The sequence below is a fragment of the Mauremys mutica genome, chromosome 2 (genome assembly GCF_020497125.1).
Source record: "Mauremys mutica isolate MM-2020 ecotype Southern chromosome 2, ASM2049712v1, whole genome shotgun sequence".
In the NCBI taxonomy this organism is placed as follows: Eukaryota; Metazoa; Chordata; order Testudines; family Geoemydidae; genus Mauremys; species Mauremys mutica.
Window position 1 is genome coordinate 66889751 of NC_059073.1, and position 15225 is coordinate 66904975.

Consider the following 15225-nt stretch of genomic DNA (forward strand, 5'->3'; position numbering starts at 1 on the left):
ATGGTTCCATGTCTAGTTGGCAGCCGGTATCAAGTGGAGTGCCCCAAGGGTCGGTGCTGGGGCCAGTTTTATTCAATATCTTCATTAACGATCTGGAGGATGGCGTGGACTGCACCCTTAGCAAGTTTGCAGATGACACTAAACTGGGAGGAGTGGTTGATACGCTGGAGGGTAGGGCTAGGATACAGAGGGACCTAGACAAATTAGAGGATTGGGCCAAAAGAAATATGATGAGGTTCAACAAGGACAAGTGCAGAGTCCTGCACTTAGGACGGAAGAATCCCATGCACTGCTACAGACTAGGGACCGAATGGCTGGTCAGCAGTTCTGCAGAAAAGGACCTAGGGGTTACGGTGGACGAAAAGCTGAATATGAGTCAACAGTGTGCCCTTGTTGCCAAGAAGGCTAATGGCATTTTGGGTTGTATAAGTAGGGGCATTTCCAGCAGATCGAGGGATGTGATCATTCCCCTCTACTCAGCACTGGTGAGGCCTCATTTGGAGTACTGTGTCCAGTTTTGGGCCCCACACTACAAGAAGGATGTGGATAAATTGGAGAGAGTCCAGCGGAGGGCAACAAAAATGATTAGGGGGCTGGAGCACATGACTTATGAGGAGAGGCTGAGGGAACTGGGATTGTTTAGTCTGCAGAAGAGAAGAATGAGGGGGGATTTGATAGCTGCTTTCAACTACCTGAAAGGGGGTTCCAAAGAGGATGGATCTAGACTGTTCTCAGTGGTAGAAGATGACAGAACAAGGAGTAATGGTCTCAAGTTGCAGAGGGGGAGGTTTAGGTTGGATATTAGGAAAAACTTTTTCACTAGTAGGGTGGTGAAGAACTGGAATGGGTTACCTAGGGAGGTGGTGGAATCTCCTTCCTTAGAGGTTTTTAAGGTCAGGCTTGACAAAGCCCTGGCTGGGATGACTTAGTTGGGTTTGGTCCTGCTTTGAGCAGGGGGTTGGACTAGATGACCTCCTGAGGTCCCTTCCAACCCTGAGATTCTATGATTCTATGATGTGGGCGCTGGGGAACAAAAGTAACTAACGTAAGGGTGCAGCAGCAAAATCATACCAAAGAATCCCACCACAGTAGCATTTAACTTCAAAAAGGGGAACTACACAAAAATGAGGAGGCTAGTTAAACGGAAATTAAAAGGAAGAGAGTCATAAGAGTGAAATGCCTGCGAGCTGCATGGGAACTTTTTAAAAACACCATAATAGGGGCTCAAACTATAGGTATACTCCAAAAAAAATTTTATTTTTTTTAAAGTAAGAGGATCAAAAAATGCCACAACGGCTAAACAGAGTAAAAGAGGCAGTTAGAGACAAAAAGACATCTTTTAAAAATGTTCCTCAGTAGACATCTTTTAAAAATGTCTACTGAGGAAAATAGAAAGGAACAAACTCTGGCAAATCAAGTGTAAAAGTATAATTAGGCAGGCCAGAAAAGCATTTGAAGTAAACTAACTTAAAATTTCTTTTAAGTACATCAGAAGCAGAGAGCCTGACAATCAGTGGTGCCACTGTACAATCAAGACGCTAAAGGAGCACTCAGTGAAGACAAGGCCATTGCAGAGAAGCTACATTTTCATTGCAGAGGATATGTTTACAGAAGCTACATTTTCATTGCAGAGGATATGAGGGAGATTTCTACACCTGAGCTATTCTTTTTAGGTGACAAATTTGAGGAATTTTCCCAGATTGAGGTGTTAATACAAGAGGCTTTGGAACAAATTGATAAATTAAACAGTAATACATCACCAGGACCAGACGGTATTCACCCAATAACTCTGAAAGAACTCAGATATGAAGTTTCAGAATTACTAACTGTGGTATGCAAAGTATCACTTAAATCAGCCTCTGTCCCAGTTGACTGGCAGATAGCTAATGTAAAGCTAACTTTTTTAAAAGGCTCCAGAGGCAATTCAGGCAATTACAGGCCAGTAAGCCCAACTTTAGTACCAGGCAAATTGGTTGAAACTATCATAAAGAACAGAATGATCAGACACAGATGAACATGGTATGTTGGAGAAGAGTCAACATGGCTTTTGTAAAGGGAAATCATGCCCTGCCAATCCTAATTCTTTGAGGGTGTCAAACAAACATGTGGACAAGGTTGATCCAGTGGATGTAGTGTATTTGGACTTTCAGAAAGCCTTTGACAAGGTCCTTCACCAAAGGCTCTTACGCAAAGTAAGCAGTCATGGGACAAGAGGGAAGGTTCTCTCATGGATCAGTAACTGGTTAAAAGATAGGAAACAAAGGATAGGCATAAATTGTCCGTTTTCACAATGGAAAGAGGTAAATAGCAGTGTCTCCTAAGGATCTTTACTGGGACCAGTGATGTGCAGTATGCTCATAAATGATCTGGAGAAAGAGGTAAACAGACAGGTAGCAAAGTTTTCAGATGATACAAAATTGCTCCATATAGTTAAGACCAAAGCTGACTGCAAAGAGTTACAAAGGGATCTCACTAAACTGGTTGAAAGGTGGCTGAAATTCAATGTTGATAAATGCAAAATAATGCACACTGGAAAATATAATCCTAATTATACATACAAAATGTTGGAGTCTAAATTAACTATTACCACTCAGGAAAGAGATCTTGAAGTCATTGTGAATATTTCTCTGAAAATATCTGCTCAATGTGAAACCAGCAGTCAAAAAAGTAACAACGTTAGGAACCATAAGGAAAGGGATAGATAATAAGACAGAAAATATCATGATGTCACTACATAAATCCATGGTATGCCCATACCTTGAATACTGCATGCAGTTCTGGTTGCCCCATCTCAAAAAAGATACAATCATAGAAGTGTAGGACTAGAAGGGACCTTGAGGCAAGACTAAGTATTATCTAGACTATCCCTGACAGGTGTTTGTCTAACCTGCTATTAAAAATCCCCAGTAATGGAGATTCTACAGCCTCCCTACGCAATTTATTCCAGTGCTTAACCACTCTGACAGTTAGGAAGTTTTTCCTAATGTCCAACCTAAACCTCCCTTACTGCCATTTAACCCCACTGTTTCTTGTCCTACCCTCAGAGGTCAACGAGAACAATGTTTCTCTCTTCTCCTTGTAACAACCTATTATGTATTTGAAAACGGTTATCATGTCTTCTCTTCCAGACTAAACAAACCGAGTTTTTTCAATCTTCCCTCATAGGTCATGTTTTCTAGAAATTTAATCATTTTTGTTGCTCTTCTGTGGACTTTCTCCAACTTGTCCACATCTTTTCTGAAATGTGGTGCCCAGAACTGGACACAATACTCCAATTGAGGCCTAATCAGCATGGAGTAGAGCGGAAGAATTACTTCTCATGTCTTACTTACAACACACCTGCTAATACATCCCAGAATGATGTTTGCTTTTTTTGCAACAGTGTTACAGTGTTGATTCATATTTAACTTATGGTCCACTATGACCCCCAGACCCCTTTCCGCAGTACTCCTTCCTAGGCAGTCATTTCCCATTTTGTATGTGTGCAACTGATTGTTCCTTCCTAAGTGGAGTACTTTGCATTTGTCCTTATTGAATTTCATCCTATTTACTTCAGACCATTTCTCCAGTTTGTCTAGCTCATTTTGAATTTTAGTTCAATTTGTCCCCCAAAGCACTTGCAACCCCTCCCAGGCTGTTATCATCTGCAAATTTTATAAGTATAGTCTCTATGCCATTATCTAAATCATTGATGAAGATATTGAACAGAACCAGCCCTAGGACCAATCCCTGCAGGACCCCACTCATTATGCCCTTCCAGCTTGACTGTGAACCACTGATAACTACTCTCTGGGAACAGTTTTCCAGTCAGTTATGCACCCACCTTATAGTAGTTCCATCTAGGTTGTATTTCCCTAGTTTGTTTATAAGAAGGTCATGCGAGACAGTATCAAAAGCCTTACTAAAGTCAAGGTATCACATCTACAAGGTATACCACATCTCCCTTCCTCCCCATCACCCACCCTTGTTACCCTTTCAAAGAAAGCTATTAGGTTGGTTCTAATATATTAGATATATTAGAATTGGAAAAGGTACAAAGAATACAACAAAAAAATGACAAGGGGTATGGAACAGCTTCCATATGAGGAAAGGTTACAAAGACTGGTACTGTTCAGCTTAGAAAAGAGATCACTGGGGTGGAGGGGAGAATATGATAGAGGTCTATAAAATCATGAATGGCATGGAGAAAATGAATAGAGAAGTGTTATTTACTCCTTACATAAAACACAAACCAAGAGTCACCCTATGAAATTAATAAGCAGCAGGTTTAAATAACATATAAGGAAAGACTTCTCCGCACAATTCAGAGTTAACCTATGGAACTCATTGCCAGGGGATGTTGTGAAGGCCAAAAATATAACTTGATTAAAAAAACAATTAGATACGTTCATGGAGAATAGATCCATCAGTGGCTATAGCCAGGATGGTCAGGACACAACCCCATGCACTGGGTGTCTCTAAATCTCTTATGCCAGAAGCTGGGACTGGACAGGGAGTCACTCAATAATTACCCTGTTCTGTTCATTCCTACTGAAGCATCTGACCCTGGTCACTGTGGGAAGATAGGATACTGGGCTAGATGGCCCATTGGTTTGACCCCATATGGCCACTCCTATGTTCTTATTTCTCATTGTATAGTGGCTACATTAATTATCAAACATATTGGTAGGGTGACCAGACAGCAAATGTGAAAAATCGGGATGGGGGTAGGGGGTAACAGGAGCCTATGTAAGAAAAAGAACCTAAAATCGGGACTGTCCCTATAAAATCAGGACATCTGGTCACCCTACATACTGGGGACAGAAAGAGTTCAAAAAATCAGAAAATGGCTCACAAAACATTATTTAATCTTTTTTTGGTTTGTTTGTTTAAAAAAACCTCATGCTTTTAGGAACCAACTGATGATTTTCAAACATTTGCAGTTGGCAATACTGGATTTATAGTCAAACACAGCCAAATCAGAGGCCAGATATCAGGGTTATGGGTACAGTACAAGAGCCCAAATTAGCCAGAGGGGGAGTAACTGTTTTCAATGGCTACATCACCAAACCTGACCCAAGTTTGTCAGAATGACCATGAGATCACTGCAGGTCACAACTGAGAAGCAAAGACTAAGACCCAATGGTGCAGGGAAGCTTACTGACAAGAGATGAGCACTGTGGGGGAGGCGCCCTCGATATTTAAGAAATTCGCCAAATGAAGAAACAGTGATGTGAAGAATGAAAAAGAATGAGTGGAAATAAGGTATTTCCTCCACTGGCAAGCCAGTGAGGGGGAAATCACAGCCCCACCTGCTTTCCTCCCTAACCGCTTTCAGATAAGTCATTTCTAGAGGGTAGCAACATATAAGCAGTCCTCAAGCATTGGGGACACAATTCTGACTGGATTTACTGAGGTGGCTGGGGTTCCTCCTTCCCTCCCTACTCACTGCACAATAGCTGAGGGTGCCACAAACTGGCCTGCCACAATGGCAGTTTTGAAAGTGTCTCTCTGTTCCCTGCTGTGACTGTCGTCCAATGGCATCCTGTTGCTGCTACTTTGTGGCCTCCTAATGGAACGTGGATATGCGGTCTATATAGACACGAGCACAATAATTAATAATTAAATAATAATTAAATAATTAATTAAAGGGAAATGTATAAAATTCTAATTCCACTCCTCACTTTTCTGAGTGGCACAGTGTCCCAATTGGAGCTGGGTGAATAATAGATTTTTTGATTCAGCGACTGAACCAACAGAACTGAGAGGAAAAAGTTGTTTCAGGTCAACCTGCAATGACAGGTTTTCAGTTTTTCGTGCTGAAATGAAAAACCAAAGAACATTTAGTGTCCAGATAAACTAAATAATCAGTTTGATCCAAAACTAAAGTTTAGTTTAATTTTGGGGTGTCGTTTTTAATCCTTTTCTGTGGCATTTTTGTTTTGTTTTGTTAAATCCAGCTAAATTTTTAAACTAAAAACATTTGGAAATGAAACATTAAAACATTTTGTTACAAATAATATTGACCCAAAATTTTTCAAAGTGTTGGGAATTTTTTCTCTATTCTTTTTTCGGCGGTAGCTATTCACAGACATCAACCTGAGTTCACTAACAGTTTAAGTTGATCCAAAACTGTATTTTCCAGCCAATAAACTCTTCACCGAAAACATTTTGCCTACCTCCAATCCCAATGCCAGAAAATCACTAAGAATGAGCTTCTGGGGAAGCAGCTGTCCTAAACCTTCACATCTACATCCTGAAAATAGCAAGCAGAAAATTTTGCATGAGAAATAACTGCCCCATAACCAAAACATTTGGTAAAGGCTTCTAGAGAGAAAATGATTAGATGTAGGAGGAAGGCTATCCCCAGGTTCTGCCGACTCCTGGAAGCCAGATATAAGTGCAGCTTGAGTACTAGCAGGTGCTGCATAAGCCTGGGTTAAAGTGATCTCACTGTGCTGATTTAGTGTGCAGTACGTACTGTACTTGGATGGCTATTTTTAGAAAGACTGAATACACACACACACACACACACACACACCCCTTTACCAGGCAAGTGTGTGTGCGGGGCAAGAGGGGGATGTCTGAGGCAGAAGATTGCAGCTGAGGTGAATGTGTATCACAGAATAAGAGTGAAGGTTTTAAAGAAAGAATAGTCATTACATGACTCAATGCAGGAATCACTGGGTGAAATTCTATGACCTATAGTATGCCGGAGGTTAGTTTAAATGATCATAATGGTCCCTTCTGGCCTTAAAAAAATCTATGAATCCATATAGGAACTTTGAAATGACCAGATTCATCAGAAATTGGATTTCTGTTGCTTCTTTATTTATATTTTAATATACTGTCAGACACAGCACCCTCCTGGACAAAGAGGGAGATGGTAGCCATGGTCGTAAGTATTCTTTTTTTCTTACTGGTAATAATCTGTTTAGGGTGAGGGGATGGAGGGTTCTTAGTGCTGAGCAGATTTTATATTTCATTCAAAGGAGAAAAGGTTAAAGAAGGGGGAAATATTTCAAATTAAAAATCAGAAATGTGGAGCTGTTCTAGAAACGAGGCACCGGGACGAACATGTGGAGAGCCCAAGCAATTTAGTGCTAGTGTTTTCCTAATAGGCTTTTTAAACTGCACTTTCCCAACCTCAGATTAAGTAGCTCTACACTCTCCTTGGAAAGATGCACAGAACTAATGATAGCTGCACTAATTGCTGTTTCCTTTTGCCCATTAGACAAAGGGGCTCCCCTATTGTCTATTATTACTTCATAATTTTAATAGTATGAAAAGCTTGTGCACATCACAAGGAAGAAAGGACAGCAGCAAAATACAGACCCTGCACTTCAGAAAAGCAGACTTTGACTCCCTCAGGGATCTGATGGGAAGGATCCCCTGGGAGAATAACATGAGGGGGAAAGGAGTCCAGGAGAGTTGGCTGTATTTTAAAGAATCCTTATTGGGGTTGCAGGAACAAACCATCCCAATGTGTAGAAAGAATAATAAATATGGCAGGCAGCCAGCTTGGCTTAACAGTGAAATCCTTGCTGATCTTAAACACAAAAAAGAAGCTTACAAGAAGTAGAAGATTGGACAAATGACCAGGGAGGAGTATAAAAATATTGCTCAGGCATGCAGGAGTGAAATCAGGAAGGCCAAATCGCATTTGGAGTTGCAGCTAGCAAGGGATGTTAAGAGTAACAAAAAGGGTTTCTACAGGTATGTTAGCAACAAGAAGAAAGTCAAGGAAAGTGTGGGCCCCTTACTGAATGTGAAAGTGTGGGCCCCTAGTGACAGAGGATGTGGAAAAAGCTAATGTCCTCAATGCTTTTTTTGCCTCTGTCTTCATGAACAAGGTCAGCTCCCAGACTACTGCACTGGGCAGCACTGCATGGGGAGGAGGTGACCCGCCCTCTGTGGAGAAAGAAGTGGTTCAGGACTATTTAGAAAAGCTGGACGGGCACAAGTCCATGGGGACGGATGCGCTGCATCCAAGGGTGCTAAAGGAGTTGGCCAATGGCTCTGCAATCACATCTCCTATTATCTTTGAAAACTCATGGTGATCGGGTGAGGTCCTGGATGTCTGGTAAAAGGCTAATGTAGTGCCCATCTTTAAAAAATTGAAGGAGGAGGATCTGGGGAACTAAAGGCCAGTCAGCCTTACCTCAGTCCCTGGAAAAATCATGGAGCAGGTCCTCAAGGAGTCAATTCTGAAGCACTTAGAGGAGAGGAAAGTGATCAGGAACAATCAGCATGGATTCACCAAGCGTAAGTCATGCCTGACTAACCTAATTGCCTTCTATGATGAGATAACTGGCTGTGTGGACGAGGGGAAAGCAGTGGACGTGTTATTCCTTGACTTTAGCAAAGCTTTTGATACTGTCTTCCATGGTATTCTTGCTGGCAAGTTAAAGTAGTATGGGCTGGATGAATGGACTAAAAGTGATAGAAAGCTGGCTAGATAGTCGGGCTCAATTGGTAGTGAAGAATGGCTCCATGTCTAGTTGGCAGCCAGTATCAAGCAGAGTGCCCCATGGGTTGGTCCTGGGGCCACTTTTGTTCAATATCTTCATTACTGATGTGGAGGATGGCATGGATTCAGGGCCGGCTCCAGGGTTTTGCTGCCCCAAGTGGGGGGGGAGGGTGGGAGGAGCCGTGATTGCGATCGGCGGCACTTCGGTGGCAGCTCCACAGCACCACTTTCTTCTTCAGCGGCACTTTGGCAGCAGGTTCTTCCCTCTGAGAGGGACTGAGGGACCCACCGCCAAATTGCCGCCGAAGAGCCGGACGTGCCGCCCCTTCCCCTTGGCCACCCCAAACACCTGCTTGCTGCGCTGGTGCCGGCCCTGCGTGGATTGCACCCTCAGCAAGTTTGCAGATGACACTAAACTTGGAGGAGTGGTAGATACGCTGGAGGGTAAGGATAGGATACAGAGGAACCTAGACAAATTAGAGGATTGGGCCAAAAGAAATATGAGGAGGTTCAACAAGGACAAGTGCAGAGTCCTGCAGTTAGGACGGAAGAATCCCATGCACTGCTACAGACTAGGGACCGAATGGCTAGGAAGCAGTTCTGCAGAAAAGGACCTAGGGGTTACAGTAGACGTGAAGCTGGATATGAGTTGACAGTGTGCCCTTGTTGCCAAGAAGCCTAACAGCATTTTGGGCTGTATAAGTAGGGGCATTGCCAGCAGATCGAGGGACGTGATCATTCCCCTCTAGTTGACATTGGTGAGGCCTCATCTGGAGTACTGTGTCCAGTTTTGGGCCCCACACTACAAGAAGGATGTGGAAAAATTAGAAAGAGTCCAACGGAGGGCAACAAAAATGATGAGGAGGCTGGAGCACATGACTTATGAGGAGAGGCTCAGGGAACTGGGATTGTTTAGTCTGCAGAAGAGAAGAATGAGGGGGGATTTGATAGCTGCTTTCAACTACCTGAAAGGGGGTTCCAAAGAGGGTGGATCTAGACTGTTCTCAGTGGTACCAGATGACAGAATAAGGAGTAATGGTCTCAAGTTGCAGTGGGGGAGGTTTAGGCTGGATATTAGGAAAAACTAGGAGGGTGGTGAAGCACTGGAATGGGTTACCTAGGGAGGTGGTGGAATCTCCTTCCTTAGGGGTTTTTAAAGTCAGGCTTGACGAAGCCCTGGCTGGGATGATTTAGTTGGGGATTGGTCATGCTTTGAGCAGGGGGTTGGACTAGATGACCTCCTGAGGTCCCTTCCAACCCTGATATTCTATATTCTATATTCTTATTGATTATTATAATAAAAATACAGAAATAAAAACAACTACACATTATTAGTATTTATTTAGCATCATTGTTATACATGCCAATTTGTAATGCAAAATTATACAAGTTGTCTGTCCCAAGATGCTTTTCAATATAAGGCTCTAGTCCACAAGCACAAGACCTGATCCTGCCTCCCAGTCACACACTGAGTAGTACCACATTCAGCAAGTAGTCCTATTCCTACTTGCTGAGGCATGTACCACTGGGTCCAGCCGCCACTTCAGCTCCTGCAGCAGCCCAGAGTTAGTAGAGCTCAAAGGTGACTTAAAGCCTCCATCCCTCGAGGCTGTGCCCCTGGGAGGTGTGGCACACATGCTGACCCATGAATTATATCTGTGTAATTATGGGACACATGGGGAAACAAGTTTCAAACACCTGTCCCCTCTGTGTCAAAGCAAGCAAGTTTGGGACAGACCAAATTCCCAGTGCCAGACTCATTCACTTGCACCTTCCAACTCAATGATACTTTTGAGGGAAGAAAAAAATCAAATGAAAAAGAGATACTATTAATATTGAAAATTGTAAGCCAACAAGGTTAGGTCCAGTAGAAGACCATTAATCTCAGAATGCTTCTAACATACACCTTTTAAATCACTAATACCTTGTTCAAATTCAAGCATAAATAGGATTTTTATGAGGACATTACTGCTCTTGCTGCATTGAAAGCCATATCATGTTTTACGACTACTCAGGCTGAGAATACAATCAATTTGCAAATGGAAGGCCTTCGCACCAGATGTTCTTAGTACCAACCACACAACAATATTGGGCTGAAACTTACTTCTGTGGAAAGTCAGATACTAAGACAGACAAGTACATTTCTCTCCCAGAGCCTTTCAGCAGTGTTCCAAGGACTAGTGGGGGGCAGGTAAGTTGCATTTTACAACTTTCATTTTTTACATCTGATATGGGCATGCTATCTTGCAGACTAACCACATCCTCTCTCTTAAGCTCCTTCTCCCTTCCTGCCAGCTAATCACAACTCATACAGCTGTGCTGAGAGGCAGCTTAGGACAAGCAGTGAAAAGCAACTGCTTCCAATCACCTAACCCCATTTTCTTTCTTTCTTTCTTCCAATAGGATTATCTCTTTTTATCTCCATCCACCCATTTTGCTGAAGAGAGAAAAAAATACAGTTCCCCCAAATTTCTTCAGCAGGAAACATTCTCAAGGGATCAAACCTTTGGTAGATCATTTTCTACCACTCTGACATGTCAAATACTCCAGTGATTCACCAGTCATCTAGCTAGTGCAGTATGATTCACCTGCAGCAAATGGGAATGACTGCTTCCCAGAAGTGTTATTGTTTACACTATAGTTTAAAGCACACACTTCCTCTTTTAGGATTGGAGCGTACCCAGCAGCAGCTGTGTGCTTCTCAGCTCCTAACAATGAACAGTCTCAATTGAGCTAGTACAAGGAACAAATAAACAAACAACAAAAAAGCCAAGACATTCAGGGTTTGATCTTTAGCTATATGCAAATCAAAATCAGGGAATTTGAGGGTCAGTATAACCTCATATTCTCTATTTGGAGAGTGAAAGTTGAAAAGAAAGAAACATTTTATACCCACCCTCCATTCCCATGAAAAAAAGCAGGGCATGGGAGAGGCAATGTGAGTTAGTTAGAATATATTATAGTGCTCACTGAGTTCATCTCCTTGCCAGTGTAGGATACAGTTCCTTGGAGAGGGAATATCAGCAACAGAATTGATGTGACACTAAATGAGAGTTCTGGTGGCAAATACATTAAGCTTGTAGAAAAGGGTAGAGAGACACAGCGACCATGTGATGGTTAGTCTTGGAAAGCCTCCAACTGCACCCCCTTGATTCAAAAGGGAAGTAAAATTAGCCATGCCTCAGGACAATAATATAAAGATGTGGCAGCAGGAAGGGGCCAATTCATTAAGCTGTTCCCAATGCAGAGGAACACCTTAAATTCCTTCCTAATACTGGCTATATTGAGGCTGCTGAGTTCCAGGGTATCCAAGAGGTTATTCTGCCCCTGAGGACCTACCACCAGATCTGGTTCAGACTCAGTCACCAAACCTGGAGCTGCAGAGAGTGACAGGTCATGGGGGCCGTACCCAACCAGGGACTACTGAAGTGTGAGGGTGATGTTTGCTGTTTGTACTCTGGTGCACATGGTGTGGAGCAGGAGCTGCTTTGTGCTGATAAGAGCTCAGAAACCAAGTCCTCTAGTGAAATGTGTTGTTTCTCCACATATTCCTCCTAGAAACCGCCATCCCTTACTGAAGATTCCTTCCATCGCCAGACATCTCCACCCAATGGAATTGATGCCGTCTTCCCAGAAGGTGATAACAGAGCAGCTTCAGGAGGTGTGGTGGCAAAAGAAAGTTGCACATTAAACCTGGGGCCTTGCAACTGCAGAGGGGAGGGCGGGGGAGGGGGTGAACTGAGGGGCTTCACAGTGGAGACTCAGATTTCCTCAAAACAGCCATGCCAGTTCCAGTTGAGCTATGGAGAGACAAGCGGTGAAGACAGTGAAGTAACAGCCTGCAGGACCCCGAGGGAGGAGAAAGAGACACAGGCTGCTAAACTGACACCAGCCAAAAGTTGGCCGCATTTTCTTTGAACCATGAAGGAATAGCACAGGCAAGTCAGACGTGACCATGTTAAAGGAGCCATGAGAAAATAAAAACAAGTGACAGCTGACTCTTGAAGTGCTTGTGGGGGTGGGGCGAGAAAGAGAGGAGAGAGAGAGAGAGATCAAAATATTGGGGGCAGGGCAGTCTGCAACCCAGGAGCCTTCTGCAGCAGCAGATGGAGAGGGAAGTTACTGCTGATTCCTGCGGAGTCCGGGAAGGAAAGAGACAACATGTAATAATGAGGTGATCTCAGAAATAGACAACCAGGGGCAAGAACAAAAAGAGGACGCAGGAGAGAGAAACCCAGAACTGTGCACCAGGGGCTCTTCTCTCAGGCGTTGCTGCTGTGAGTATTGCTTGCTGGCTAGATGGAAGTTTCTGGCAGAAAGCCTGCCAAGGAGACTAGAAGAACGGGTCAGAGTAGACGAGAGATAGGGGAGACCATGACATGGGGAAGTTTGGGGAGGATGCAAGAGAATACTGTTTCTTGATGCCACAGAATAAGGGATTTCTCCTTCCTCAGCCCCAGTAATTAGGGACAAAGCAGGAGGGCCAGGTACCATGGAGAGCCTAATTCCCCTCACCCTGGGTTTTGGATTGGGAGTTTCCTGTAACTGACCATGGGACACAGCAGCAGAGATTGAAATTGCGTTGTCTGCCTTTATGGCAGCAGCGATTGCACACTACGGTGCAAACGATTCTTGTTACAACAGACAGTCTTGTTATGATTGACACCTCAGGGTTAGTTCAAGGTCACTGCTAGAACATCTCCCTTCATTTGAATGACTGAGAGTCAGTCCATGACCACAGGCCAGGGCTAATTAATTAAGAGCCCAATTCCACCATTTAGGTAGAGGCTATAATAAGGGATGATGCAGAGCCACTGCACCCCACGAGGAGCTTGGGTAGAAATTCTCACTCAGGGAGATTCTTCTCTGAGCTCTCCAGCACTCACACAGTGCACATCCACTCATACACCCCTTCATGGATTCAAGGCAGATTATTTTCCTTGTCCCTTTTTGCGCACAATGGTATCCCAGGTAACTAGGGCCTGCAGTTGTGCCTAGTTATTATGTGGGCCATAAAAGGGGGCAGAGGAGATGATAGCAGGCTCCTTGAGACCCATCAGGCCATAATTTAGGGAATAATAGATGGCAAACAGACTTTTGATTGGAAGAATATCATTTTAAAACACTGTGGAAAAAAGGTTAGGCCACAAACCTCTGTAATAACTAACTTCTTTTGCAATATAAAATAACATATCTAACAACTGAAAAACTTCTTTAAAATGGGGAACATTGATACAGATCTAGGCTGGCTTTGTAATTTAGTAGTTTGCACTTTTAAACAGGTGTGGTGGGACTGTACCAAGTCCAGATTTTGGGGAACAAATATTCAGAGAAAGCAACCTGATCCTAGAGCCCCTACACACATTACAATGTCTCCTGCTTTGCCTGGCTTGGATAACATCTCATTGTCGTGTGTCAATAGTAAAGAACCACAGCAAAAGTCACTTTCTTCTAACACGGAACAAGGAACTGTATTAAAACAGTATAATCCCTAAAGCTACTCTCTCTCTCTCTCACTTTTTCACTATAGAGATATTGCCTGGAATCGTTTCAGGTTGCCAGAACATGCAGGTCTACCAACCCGGCTAGACAGACTTGCGCTAGTTTGGTTCAGGCTAACATGAGAAAAATATCAGTGTGAACGTTGCCGCACTAATGGAGGCTCAGGTTAGTCACCCAACCTTGGATGCACCTGATCCCCCTGGGGCTGAGCTTAGGTAGTTAGCCTCAGCCTCCGGCAGTGCTGTAATGTCTGTGCTGCTATTTTTAGCATGGGAGTTCGAGCTGAGCTAGAGCGCATCTGACTACCTGGGCTGGGAGCCATGCTCCCAGTGCAATCTAGACATACCCTTAGGTGACCAAAGTGCCCAACTAAATATTCTCTATACCTTATTGACCCACTGGGTTCAACTGAAGTGTATTCTGTTTTGCCTAACTATATGACCTCCCCCTGCAATATTTTTTTCTATTGTTATGTGATTGGAAACTCCTTGCGTACAATTTTCACGTATCCAAGTGACTTAGGAGCCTAAGTCCCACTAAAAGTTTTTATGTTGTCAATGTTCATCACATCATTCATGTATCTGCACAAGCACCCAGCCTATTTCTTTCACTCTCCCCTCGACAGTAAAAATTAAAGATTTGCAGGTGGCACACTTGAGAAATGGGAAGTTGGCTCTTGAGGCAGAGATGTTGGAGTGGGCCATTTTCAATAAATCAAAAGGCAAGTCAGGGGTAGCCTGTGCGTGTCATGTCTGAGAAGGCTAGGCTTTGCGTCTAGAGATAAGATACAACATGAGCCTGATATTTACAAAGATATATATTCATACATGTACACACACACACCCCTGTTCCAGTGGTGCCTCTGGCAAAGAAGCTGGAATTCCTGGAGGGATTCCCGATACACTAAGCATATCCAACGATTTTGAAGCCTAATGCAGAAGCAAGTTAGATGCCTCACACCATGTACATTTCTTTTTTGGGTAAATAAATACAATTAAAACACTATTCTCCATTTTCCATTAGCTTCTCTCAATAACTGTGGTTCATAACTTACTTAGGCCCAGAGTCTACAAATACTCCTATGGTATGTCCAGCCCAATGGGGCCCTGATCTTAACTGAGTAATGTAAATATTAAACAACAACAGTAATACTGTGTGCTTTTGTCTGGGATCATGAACAGACAGACAGAAAAAGATATAACTGACAATAATTCACTCTCCTATACCTTGAGCAGCTTACAGTTGTAAACTTTTAAGAATATATATATTGTACA

At 43.2% G+C, this 15225-nt stretch overlaps 1 long non-coding RNA gene across 2 annotated transcripts; it reads left to right on the forward strand.

Annotated features, from left to right (window-relative positions):
* Positions 1-6548: 6548 nt before the first annotated feature.
* On the forward strand, positions 6549-14714 carry LOC123364546. 2 transcript variants are annotated; one of them, XR_006577160.1, is made up of 3 exons: positions 6549-6877; positions 10465-10640; positions 12008-14714. It is a non-coding gene; the product is annotated as an uncharacterized LOC123364546 (long non-coding RNA). The 2 variants fall into 2 exon arrangements; XR_006577161.1 differs by lacking the exon at positions 6549-6877 and adding an exon at positions 8195-8244.
* The last annotated feature ends 511 nt before the right edge of the window (positions 14715-15225 follow it).